Here is a 13,860-nt window from a genome sequence, read left to right as displayed (position 1 = left end):
GATAGTGGAATAGACACTGTGACTAGCGCATCACAGACTAGCCTGATGTCATCGACACTGTAAAGTACTATGTACATAGAAAATATAAGGTATGGCAATTAATAATTTGCTCACAAAATCTTGTCGAGTTTCAGAACTACTGTTCCTTGGTAAATAATTGCCCAGATGGATTTCCATGGACGCTCGACATGGTAACCTCAATAAAAAGAAACCGGTATAAGATTGCCGCATGTGTAAAGCCGCTTGTTCCATAATCTTACATGTGAACACGCTTTTTATTAAATGTCATGCATAACATTGGAAGAACATCAACAGGAAGAACTCACTTCCGCTCAGCTAAGCTGACATTCAGATTCTAAATACAGTTTTTCGTCTTCCCTAACGAATTAAACTTGTAAGGAATACACCGTAAATCACCACGTCATATAACTGAGGAAGAAACATGTTTCGATATTTCGCAAAAAAGAAAGACAGATTTGTTACGTTTGGCTCACTGCCAACGTCTGCCTCTCACCTTGAAAATGTGGAAAGGAACTATTTTACTTGTCTTCTTGGTCCACTTGTTTAGCTACCATCAACGTTCTATAGCACTTCAATATCCCCTCTGTCTGGTGGAATCTACCGCCGAGGTAGTACATCTTCATTCACGTCACTCTTCTCGACCTCCTTTCACTCTTCCTTTCCTATGTTCGGTCACCAGGCCTTCACCGCAGCGACCACTATTGTACATTCCGCCGACGTCGTTAGTAATTCGCTGTGCTTGGCGGCTTCTTGACGACGCGACAGGAAAACCGCGATGGGCGAGGCCATGGTTTTTCTCCGCTCAGGCCCTTTTTGGATGACAAGGCTGACGAAAATACTTACGAAATAACAGTTTAAAATGAGAGAAGGCAACACGGTTTTCCGCAGGAACGCACGAAAGGAACGCGGTAGTGACATCAGCTTACACTTGCAGTAAAATATACCTGCCAGTGTCCTCCTCGAGTGACGTTGCCCTTAGTGTTCGAGGGTGCTGAACGAAATCTTTCGTTGCAGATATCCTTTAGTGTCTGTGCATCAGATTCCAAGGAACAGTCAGAGGTGGAAAACCTTTAGCTTTGGCGCAGAGTTGCCCATTAAACAAACAGTGTTTTTGAAATACAAAATGTGGCAATGCGCTCTATGGCAATGCGGAGGGCCAAACCACGATGAAAACGGTGAGCACATTGCACGCATGCGCGTGTTCTCTACTCTCTCGCCACATCTCTTCGTCGCAGGACTCTGCGCGGCTGTCTGTTCGACATTGTTGTGACACTGTTAATGAACTGGCCAGGTTTACTCACCTTTAAACACCTTTTGACCGTTGGTTGGAGGTGCTTTAAGGGCACCATTATAGTGGTGACTAGCAAACTATACAGACTGATTACTTTTGGTCAAGTTTGTACAGTAAGATAGTGTTGAAGAAATTTTTAGGGCTTTAAAATATTGCCACACTCTACCAGCGCCCCCGTGCGGTTTGTCTTCGACCTTTGTCGCGCGCCGGACTTCGTCCTCTTCTGCTCGGTGCTAGGGTCGGCCGGCTGCGCTCCGCCCAGTGTGCTCGCCAGGGACAGAACGTTCTACCGGCGCCCGTGACATTTTGGTGGAGGTGCGGGGTACGATCCATGTACGAAGAGGTCCCAGGAACCTCCAGCGCTACGCCACACCCCCTGGACACGACACCTGTCCATAAGTCAAGCCGCCGCTTGAAAGGCTTAGCTCCCGAGTACAAACCGCACGGGGGCGCTGGTAGAGTGTGGCATTGTGGGAGTGAAGGAGCAATTGTTCGTTGGGCTCGTGCGCGATCCTCCGGCTACAGTCGCCGATTTTGCGAAGGAAGCGGCAGGCATGGAGCGCGCCCTGCAACAGCGGTTTGCGCACTACGGCCGTCCATCAAACATAACTGCTGTGGAGTGCCACATTCCGAAGCCCGGGGAAGAGAACACCTCCCTCCGAGAGCTCATCAGGAGCATCGTGCGCGAAGAGCTGCAGAAGCTTCGCTCTGTGGAGCAGCCTCCTAGTGTGACCGCCATCTCGGATGCTGTCCGTGACGAGATACGCCGCACGGTGCAGCCCATTCCGCCTCCCCAAACGCCAGCGCCCTACGTGATGACATACAGCGAGGCATTGCGAAGTACTGCGCCACCACCGCCGGCGTTCTACTCTCCTGCCCCTACCGCGCCGTCCCGCCGATTCCCGTATACGGCAGCGCTGCCAGACGACCGCCCACCCGTCACGAAGGCAAACATGTGGCGCACGCCGAACAACAGGCCCTTGTGCTTCCACTGCGGCGAAGCAGGCCACATCCGTCGTCACTGCCCGTACCGCCGGATTGGCCTGCGCGGCTTTTCGCCAGACGCACCCCTGCCACGCTATGGTGAACGACCCCGCGAGATCGATCAGTACCTAGCGGCCAACGTCCCACCTGCACCCACTGCCCAACGTCAGTCCAGGTCACCGTCACCTCGACGGTTGTCTTCTCCAGCCCGCCAGTCCTACGTCCGGCAGTCCTCCAGCCCGCGCCGGGAAAACTGAGTACGGCGACCCCCGGAGGTAGGGCCGCCGTCACTGGACATAATGACGAACATCCTCCGCTCACCGACGTTAGCATGCCACCCGACCTCCGACCTCACGCCGCTACGACCTTTCGACGCCCAGAGACGTCTCCGCTTGACGCACCAACTCGACCGCGAGAACGATCCCCAAGTCCGACCACCCCCACACAGCGTTTTTCCGAAGGTGACCAAGCTTCGGCTGAAATCCCGATCATCGTTGATGGCCGCCGCGTGACTGCTCTCGTAGATACCGGCGCCGACTTCTCCGTCATGAGTCGTGGTCTGGCGACTGTCCTGAGGAAAGTCCTGACACCTTGGCCTGGAACGCACATCCGGACAGCTGGAGGCCATCTGGTGACACCGCTAGGTGTCTGCACCGCTAAAATGGAGATTCGCGGTGTAACCTTCATTGCCTGCTTCGCTGTGTTGGCTCATTGCTCGAAGGACCTCATCCTCGGGTTTGATTTTCTTCGAGAACACGGTGCGATAATCAACCTCCGCGAACTTGTCGTGACGTTCTCACCTCAGTGTGCCACAGCCGGCAGAAGCGAGCCCGACAGGCCTGTTTTTCGCGTGTGTGATGACAATGTCACGCTACCACCACGCTCCAGTTTGTTTATTACGGTGGAATGCTCCAACCCACGCACGCCTCACGGGATTGCGGAAGGTAACCTGTCGTTACTGTTGAGTCAACAAGTCTGCGTTGCGCGTGGTGTTGCTTCCCTCCGCGGAATGCGAACGCAGCTTTTTGTTACCAACTTTAGCGCCGAATACCGCCACTTGCCGCAAGCAACAGCCATAGCCTATTTCGATGAAATTAGTGACTCAGTCTCCCACTGCGCCTTGACCCTCAACGATACCCATGAATCGACGTCCGACGCCCCCGTTCTGACTGACGTGAACCCCGACCTAACCGCCGATCAGAAACACCGCCTCCACATGATCCTCGACTCTTTTCGCGACTGCTTTGCGACCACTTCTAAAGTTCGGCAAACATCGGTCGCTAAACACCGCATTGTAGTTGATGAAGGCGAGAGGCCTATACAACACCACCCCTATCGAGTGTCTGCGAAAGAAAGGGAGGTGATTCGGAGGCAGGTTGAGGAAATGCTCCGCGACGAGGTTATCCAGCCGTCAACAAGCCCGTGGGCTTCGCCCGTTGTGCTGGTCGCCAAGAAGGATGGCACTCTCCGATTCTGTGTCGACTATCGTCGCCTCAACAAGATTACTAAAAAGGACGTTTATCCGTTGCCCCGAATTGATGACTCATTCGATCGCCTGCGTCATGCCCGCTACTTTTCCTCTCTTGATCTACGCAGTGGGTACTGGCAGATCGAAGTCGATGAACGTGACCGTGAAAAGACCGCTTTCATAACCCCCGACGGTTTGTACGAGTTCAAGGTGCTCCCCTTTGGCCTGTGTACCGCTCCTGCCACCTTTCAAAGAATGATGGACACTGTCCTGGTTGGCCTCAAATGGCAGTCGTGTCTCGTCTATCTTGATGATGTGGTTATTTTCGCGGCGACCTACGATGAACATCTCAAACGCTTGAGTGCAGTATTGACGGCAATCCGATCAGCCGGTCTGTCTCTAAAACCCGAAAAATGCCACTTCGCGTACCAACGGCTGAAGTTTTTGGGCCATGTTGTGACACCTGAGGGCGTCAGCCCCGACCCTGACAAGACGGCCGCTGTAGCTGCGTTCCCGACTCCCACTGATAAGCGAGCTGTGCGCCGGTTTCTTGGCCTCTGCGCATATTACAGACGCTTCGTGCAAGACTTCTCCAGGCTGGCTGAGCCTCTCACACGGCTGACAAAAGATGATCAGCCTTTCGTCTGGGCACAGGAACAGCAGGACGCCTTCGAAAAGCTCCGCGAACGCCTACAAACAACGCCCATTCTTGCCCATTTTGACGAGGAGGCGGACACGGAACTTCACACCGATGCCAGCAACATTGGCCTCGGTGCAGTCCTCGTCCAGTGGCAAGATGGTGTTGAACGCGTGATTGCGTACGGCAGCCGCACGTTGTCACGGTCCGAGGCAAATTACTCAACCACTGAAAAGGAGTGCCTAGCTGTTGTGTGGGCGATAACGAAGTTCCGGCCCTACTTGTATGGTCGCCCGTTTCGGGTCGTGAGTGACCACCACTCACTGTGTTGGCTCGCGAATCTTAAAGACCCCTCGGGCCGGCTAGCTCGTTGGAGCCTTCGCTTGCAAGAATTTGACGTTACAGTTGTCTACAAGTCGGGCAACAAACACAGCGATGCAGACTGCTTGTCCCGTGCTCCTATCCCGTCCAGCTCTGATGACCTCGAAGATGACCCTCTATTTATTGGTGCTCTGACCACGTCCGCCCTCGCTCAACAACAGAGAGACGACACGGAATTGCGCCCACTCATCGATTATCTCGAGGGAACCGCCTCGTTACCACCTCGTCTATTCGCGCGTGGCTTGTCGTCGTTTTGCTTGCGAGATGGCGTCCTCTACAAACGAAATTACGGCCCGACGGACTCTGGTTACCTGCTCGTGGTTCCAACGGCGCTCCGCACTGACGTTTTGCAGGCGTGCCACGACGAGCTTCCTTCCGGCCACCTCGGATTTTCTCGAACGATGGCACGAGTTCGTCACCGTTATTACTGGCCCAGGCTTTCTGCGGCTGTCAAGCGTTATGTGCGCACTTGCCGCGAGTGTCAACGTCGGAAGACACCACCTTTCAAGCCGGCTGGCTTGCTCCAACCCATTGCTCCGCCGAGAATTCCTTTCCACCAAGTCGGCATGGACTTACTGGGCCCATTTCCCACGTCATCATTGGGTAACCGGTATATTGTGGTTGCCACCGACTACCTCACCCGGTATTGTGAGACGAAAGCCCTTCCCCGCGGTACTGCTGCTGAAATTGCTTTTTTCATCATCAGCATAGTCCTCCGCCATGGCGCCCCTTCTTTTGTTTTAACTGACCGAGGCACAGCGTTCACGTCCACGCTTACTCAGGAAGTTATGCGGCTCAGTGGCACAAGTCATCGTAAGACCACGGCTTACCATCCTCAAACCAACGGCCTAACCGAGCGCCTCAATAAGACTATCGCTGATATGATTTCTATGTACGTCGACGATGACCACAAGAACTGGGACGCAATACTTCCGTACGTCACGTTTGCCTACAACACTGCCCTTCAAGAGACGACGGGGTTCACGCCATTTCGTTTGGTACACGGTCGTGAAGTCGTGACTATGTTGGACACGATGTTGTTGCCCGATATTGCGCACCCATCCGTTGCCGACGCTGATGCATTCGTTCGCCATGCAGAAGCTGCCCGCCGGCTGGCTCGGCAACGAACCCGCGTGCGGCAGGAAGTCGATGCTCACCGCTATAACCTTCGTCATCGCGAAGTCATTTTCCAGCCTGGAGATCAAGTGTGGGTTTGGAGCCCCATCCGTCACCGCGGTCGCTCCGAGAAGCTTTTGCGCCGTTATTTCGGTCCCTACGAGGTACTCCGCAAACTCAGCGACGTTACGTATGAAGTGCTCCCGCAAGGGAGTGTTCGTTCTTCAAGACGCCCGCCGACATCCGAAATTGTGCACGTCGCAAGACTCAAGCCATACCATGCCCGCTAGAACAACTCTCACCACGTTCCGCGCCCGGGACTCGGTTCACGCACACACGTGGCTCCCCCTCAATCCCAGCCATCGAGTCGATGCCTTTCCAGAGGGGAGGGGTAATGCCACACTCTACCAGCGCCCCCGTGCGGTTTGTCTTCGACCTTTGTCGCGCGCCGGACTTCGTCCTCTTCTGCTCGGTGCTAGGGTCGGCCGGCTGCGCTCCGCCCAGTGTGCTCGCCAGGGACAGAACGTTCTACCGGCGCCCGTGACAATATTTTCGCTTTACAGACACCATGAAAAAGCCTTGCACTGGAAATTGAATGGCATATGATTATTAGGCTTACCAAACACATGGTTCGAATTGCAACCTAAATGCAACACATATGTTTGCTCGAATGCAACAGCTAGTGCAACTGTGATCGTCATTTTGCCCACTTCGAGACTGGAGGGGATCTGAAAATAAGGACGTTCGTATTGTATTTATGGGGTAAAAAGTTAGCTCAACATAAATACGTTCACTTTCCCCGACTCTGCAATAATTCTCCTGCAATCACTCTGCGTAATAATGAACTTTTCTCGCCTTAAGTCCGCGCTCCACGCAGTCTGTATTCCCGCCCAGAACAGCACCATTGTGAAATGAAACTGATCCCAAATGACCAATCCCATGCTTGTGTAACCCATGCATGCCAGCGATAGAGTCTATAGGAAGCAGTTCCATTTGCGGCTTTCGCCGCATTCAGCCTTCTTAAGTATCGTTATACTAATCGTGCCGTTAACGCCATCGGCATTGAAATATGTTCACAACTTGTGCTGCTTCAAAGTCGGAAATCCAACGAAGCTTTGTTTTCATGTCTGCATGAAAGTCTTATTCCCCAGACGCTTTCAACTCTCCTCTATAATACTGTCCTCAAAACCAGTTTCGAAACTCCAGTAGAAAATATGACATCTGGATCGGCACGCCAATTTGAAGGCCCTCTAAAGTCCATCAATTTGGCGGCATATGGAGATATAGCGGGCTTTGCAAGTAAATTGTCTTGCGCGCTTCATTTCTGAATAGTGCACATGCACTATTTTGAGCGTGCACATGCGCAGTGGTGTCTGCGCTTGTCCACTCCTCTCCGCTGGCCGTAAGAACGCTCACCTAAAACTGTCTATTTTTGCGCTGCGAAAACTTCTGCTGGGAGCAGCTGTGAGCAAACAATGTAACCATGCCTGCAGAAATAAAAAAGAGCATTATAAGAAAACATTGTGCCAAGAGTTGAAGCGACGCACCCTGTAGTTTTGAGTCCTTATTAAAACACCAGTCGTCCCTTCGCGCTGGCTTCCGTGTTCGCTCGGATGACGCAGCATATTCAATTCTCCAACAACGCTGTTTGAAAAGACGCCCTTCCGAAACCTGCTCCACGTTTTTCGATCATGCTATTTACATTTCTTGCTCTAAATTGACTTAGAATTCGCGAGCAAATACTTTTGCGGTCGCTCTTTGTAAAAAGGCAAAAGCTAACGAAAAAATAACGCTCCCATGACAGCAAAACAAGATCACGGTCCCCACAGTGCGCTGTTGTATGAAAACTAATATGGCTTTCCTCTCCTACGTTTTTTTCTGCCCTTAGAAAGATTTCACGCGTACATCTTTCGTCCAGGGCCTGTAGCTACCGCGCGAGTTGCCGGTAAATACACATTGCTCTGAATGAAGACGCGCAAAAGCTATGCTACTATTGTTATGCTCAATTTTCTGTGCCTTACCGTAAAATTTAGTGAACAGCAGCTTCATGCACACTCACGGCGAGACATCAGGAATTGACTCCATGCTGCGATTTTTGAAGCATATTAAACAGTATTGAGGATCGGTGAGTGCTAAGCCTTTCGTGTTTGAACTTTTTTGATTAAAGAGTTAATTTTCTTTAGGCGACACATTATGCTTGTTATTGATTGTGCGGCAGACTTTCACTGCTTTCTAAGCGCACGCACTGCATAGGACTCGATAAGCAGCGGCAAACCTCTGGACTAAAAAGATGTTCTGAAACAAAGGCGTTGCAGAGGCCAGCGCAGCCCTGAGCGACAAGGATTAATACTTTGGGCTCCGTTGGTAGGGCGCTGTTCTTGATATTATTCAGATGCACGTTTTCTGACGACTAAATTTACATATTTGAGGAAGCGTAGTACTTGAGACTTTATTATACCGATTTCAGCTGCGTTATCAAAAATGGGCAGAAATATCGGCGGAAATTCTGGAGCTAAGAACTCACGAGCGTGCCTTTGTGTGCGACCGCGCAACTTTAGAGTGCTTTCCTAATCGATTTCGCCGATAACGCTTCCTTTTTTATCGTTTTCCCTAGGCTTCCGCAATAACCCACTGCAGCAGGAAAGAATGAAAAGTCGTTCTCAAAGCAGAGGCCGCAGGGCATAGACGCGAGCTCGATATCACTCGCAACTCGCTTCTCGACGCAGCGCGAAGCTGAAGGCTATTACGCTTGAAGCAGCGTGCCGCCGCATAAATTACGCTTCGTGCCTCCCACACACCCGAGTACTGGAGAAAATGAGTAGCAGTACTACCCGTAGGAATGGAAACTCTACTCCTCTGTACTGAACTGAACTCACCTCACAGCATTAAACGGCTTTGGAAAACACTGGTGCCCGGGTATAAAAGAGGAAATTCGTAGCGCACTTTCTCTCCGTAACATAGAAACCGCATAAATTAATGTATATCTGTACATTCTTTGTAGGGCTTCATTGCTGTAATGACAGAGGTGTTTTTAATAACGATAACGCGACTCTGATCAAGTTGGGGATGCTAAATGGTATATTTGCTACGGCAGATTACTGGAAAAGCGTAACAGTACATTCGGTTGATGTTCATGGGGCTTTACTGGCCTTCACTTTGTTTCCTCTGTATATCAAGCACGTTTCTTCAATAACTCGAAATAATAACGATAAAAAACTCTTAGAATTAATGATAATTATTGGTATGACATGGCATGGTTTTCTACTTACGGTATGTTATGCTATAGCGGTATGGCATCGTATCATACCATAGTACGACACAACAGGCGCAGCATTTGAACACTCTTGCAGTGAGTTGTCCTTACGTCGTCCGCAACTCTGCCAATCTTGTTGAAGAACTCAAGAAAGGCTAAACCTGTGCTCACTCGGCATTTTCTGCGGACTTTGCGCGCTTGGTTTTCTTCTATACCTCATGATGAAGTGTTCTGCACATCGCACGCTTACAGACAGGTACCATACCCTTTAAAACACGAGTGGACTGAATGCAGGCTCTTTCATTGAGCTTTTGGCGTTTGATTAGTAGTACACTATTGTAGACTTTGAGGGAAAGAAGTATGTGCAGAAGAATGATATTTGCTTTGCTGCCAGTGCAGCTTCAATGTTGTACCAGACAGTTCTAGAGAAATTTGTCCCCTCTCTTAGATGCAGGTTAACAAAGAAGCGTGTTCTTCGTGTATATAGGTATGTTGACAATTTTCGATTCACACTGAAGCTCGGAGCTGGTGACTCGCTTGCAATCGTTGTCATCAATGTGTTTAATGGCCTTCGTGCCTCTGTGGAGTTCTAAATATTACCCATACCATTCCGAACGACAATGCGATTTGATTTTAGACTTAAAGCTAACATTTAAGAAAGGTCATAGCTCCTGAAGGTACTTACCAAGAACTAATAAAACACAATCGCAATCGTATATGCCTCCTCGCAATATAAGCTGGTCAAGATAGGCATTGCCAGTTATTGCTTCCACAATGCCCTGTGCGAACACGCACGCACGCGCGCACACACACACACACACGCACGCACACACGCACGCACGCACGCACACACACACACACACACACACACACACACACACACACACACACACACACACACACACACACACACACTCTTTTTGAGCGATATGGACGTCGGGAACGAGTCGTAGCGGTTTTCAGCAGCAGTGTGCTGCAGGCCTGAGCGTACTCCATTCTTGCCTACGTAGTGGCCCAGAAACGCCATCTTACAAACGAAGTGAAACTGCTTTAATCTTTAGCCCGGAATTGATTGGTTCCAGCAATGTTCGCAGCCTATTTGCTGTCATCAGTTTTCGAGCCGAAGAGAAAGACGCCATCTATGTATACTAGACAAATAAAGCAATTCAGACCTGCCAATACGTATTCATTACAGTTTGTAATGCCACTGCCCGGAACACTGCCAACTGCATCAAGTTGAATTCGAAGAGGCCATTCGGTGTGATGATTAGGGTCTTCCCTCTGTCTCTTTCTTCGACTTCGATTTACCAGTAACCGCTCTTGAGGTAACTAGAAGGGAAGTACTTCGCGTTGTACAGCCTCTGAAGTGTGTCGTCGATGAGGAGGAGCGGGTAGACATCCTTGTTCGTGATGTTGTTCATGCGCCGGTAATCGGCGCAGAACCAAAGTGTGCCGTCCTTCTTTCTCAGCAGAATAAGCGCTGACTCCCATGGGTTCTCTGATGGCTAGATGTCGTTGTCGCGATGGATTTCTTCCGCTTGGTACCGGATGGTTTGGCGTTTTCTAGGCGACACACGGTAAGGGCTTTGGCGAAATGGTAAAATTGGCGCATGTGCGTGTGTGTGTGTGTGTGCGCGCGTGCGTGTGCGCGCGTGCGTGTGCGTGCGTGCGTGCGTGCGTGTGCGTGTGCGCGTGCGCGTGCGCGTGCGCGTGCGCGTGCGCGTGCGCGTGTGCGTGTGCGTGCGTGCGTGTGTGTGTGTGTGTGTGTGTGTGTGTGTGTGTGTGTGTGTGTGTGTGTGTGTGTGTGTGTGTGTGTTTGTGTGTGTGTGTGTCCGGTTCCACCTTCAACAAATTGGTTCTCAGTAGTGCTCGTGTTCGTCTCGTCTTCTTCATCCTGTAGTTTGTGCAAAATAAGTTGAGTGTTATGTCAGACCATGAACTATCCCAACAGGTAACCATGTTAATTTATAACAATTTACATAGTCCCGCAACATTATAATACAAATAAAATATTATAGGGCCAGTGCGAACAGTTCCACAAACGATGAACGGGGTTTACTAAGATAGGCCACTAGCTCGTGCGGGTCCTCTGAAGATTACTTGTGAGATATGATGTCGAAGGGTAAAAATTGTACATCATTCAAGCCATGTTTGAAGCTGTGTCACTGACGTTGATCGTGGTCTCAAGCAGAAGGGCATTTTTTTTCCTCTTCGCCTTTTTGTTTCGTCTTTTTTTCGTCATATTTTATTTGGAGGCCACTCCTTCTCAGTGAAAGAAGCTGCTTTTCATAAATGCTAATCGTTCAAAATTTAGAGAGAGAGAGAGAGAGAGAGAGAGAGAGAGGGAAAGGCAGGGATGTTAACCAGAAAGGATTCCGGTTGGCTACCCTGCACAGGGGAAGGGAATGAGGGGAATTAAAGAGGAAATAGAGAAGTAAAGGGAAATAATCACAGTCTGTCAATTAAGGCAGTCGCTCTCAAAAAACGAAAGAGTGCCTTGTAAGCCTTGATGGCAGTTGACTGTTGTGGCCACGGACCGAGGATCTTGGCCTCTGTGAAAGGGCGAGGGTCCAGGCGGTCCAGAGCACATCGCAGCTTATGTCTTTCGGCTACAAAGGCAGGGCACTCACACAAGATATGGGTGATTGTCTCATCACAGGCGCAGTTCACACAAGAAGGGCTGTCGGCCATCGCGATCCGGAAAGCATACTTATTCGTGAAGGCAACACCGAGCCATAGACGACATAGTAGTGTTGCTTCACGACGCGCTACATTACACGGAAGACGGAGGCGCAGTCCAGGGTCCAAAGTCCTGAGGCGACGGTTGCACAACTCACCAGAGTTCCACGCTGAAAGTGTGAGCTCCAGCCTCAAGGAACGAAGCCCACACGCTGCGTCAGCTCTCGTTACGGGGATATTAACGGGGTTCAAAATTAAGTTTCACTTAAGTTACCCATCATGATTGTATTCAGAACCGGGGCTCGAGTTTTTGCCAGGAGTCGAGCTGAAGTAAATTGAAACCTCAGGAGTCTTTTGTGTAATATGTTGATATTTGCTTATGAATATTGTCCTACAATCAGCTGCAAAACAGGTTCTAGTCGACGTTACTATAATGAAAACGAAAGTGCTAGTAAGATCATGGTGCAACTTGGGATTGCAGGTTGACTAACACTGCACCCCTACCATTCTTTGAATGTGCGCCTTTCAATCCGACGGGGAAGTTTATTTTGCGCTCGGGGTGAAAAAGCGGCAGAATGGCATGGACGGGGAGCCTGAACACCACGAGCCTGTTTTGGCAGAAACCACCTCTAAAGTTTAACATGTTAACTTCCCCCTCAACACTGGCGACTGACGGCTATTTGAAGTTCTTTGTCACAGCTGCAGTGGTACTATGCTATCGCGCAAAATCTTTTCCAGGTCGATGCATAGGGAGAACCTACCGTTGCCCAACACCTTAGCCCGATTGCTTCAGCGTTTAGCTTGGACTAACATTGGCCCTATGGAGCTTCCGCGTATGGGTCCGAGATTTTGCTAGGTTGGCCGCTTGAAATCTGCTATCACCAGCGGCCGCAAACGCACCCTCCGATATGGTGTAGAACTCAGAGACCACTGCTTTTGTTTACAGCTTCTGGAAACCGCAACGTTCCAAATGGAAGACTTAAATGTTCATTACTCCCGATTTGAAGGCTTGGCAAATGCTGTGAATAACGCGCTATAGCTTGGAGACGCATGTGAACTTTTATTTCTTGATACTGCAGCGCCTGCACGTGCTTGTCACTTAAGCCAAGGGCTAGGCAATAAGCTCACTCTCGCTTGCGCTTTTTGTTCTCCCGCAGTACACCGCGGGTAAACTTTGCGTACATGCAGTGAATTTGCGACAGTCAAAAGTCGCAACTAGAATAATTCATCAGAAAATGTGTTTCGGAGTGCCCGCTTAGTTTTATCCTCAATGAAAGTGTCCCTTTGGGTCAGAAGAATTGTTTGTGAGGTATAAAATAATAAAAGCAAAACATTATCTAGAATTTCGCTTACTGCACACTTTCTTTTATGCAAATAATGCCCTTCAAACGTTTTTAATGAACACCGCAAGTTTACGTAAACAAAAAAGCGATGGTCGTACTCGCAGTTGTGACAGATGGTTTGTACCACACCGCCGCACCGATTATCTCTGTCAGTCCCTACAGTACCTGCTTCCATTTCTTCTGAACGATTATGAAAAGAAGGATGTATATTTCGAGACCTACAGTAAAAAACAAATGCGACAGTATTTTGTAACCCACTAAACAACCTGTGTAAAATAACCATGCTAACTTTGTATTGTATGTCAATTCCGCTATGTTTTGTGATGTTCAGCAAGAATTGAGGCCGTACGCCGATCACCTGAAATTCTCATTAACAACGATTGTTTTGTTAATAATTGTACTGTATAGTTGTTCTAATGATTGCAGGAAGATGTGTACTTACACTGTAATTTAGTTTGTAACCACTGCTGCTTTGTATGGGCCCCCAGGCACCTTTCAAGCTGTCGTAGCACAGCTTTTACGCCTGGGGGCCTTCAACCTCGAGTTGAAAATAAATGAATTGAATTGAATTGAATTGAAATTAATTTCGTGCGCAACTAACGGTCCTAACTCAGCCCCTGCTCTGGTGTTTAAGTAGGTGATAATCTTGTCTAGGTACTAAATCAACCAGAATATCGAAATGTGCTC

The sequence above is a fragment of the Amblyomma mixtum genome, chromosome 5, assembly GCF_055824585.1.
Source record: "Amblyomma mixtum isolate Tamu chromosome 5, ASM5582458v1, whole genome shotgun sequence".
In the NCBI taxonomy this organism is placed as follows: Eukaryota; Metazoa; Arthropoda; class Arachnida; order Ixodida; family Ixodidae; genus Amblyomma; species Amblyomma mixtum.
Note: the sequence above shows the minus strand (reverse complement) of the source record.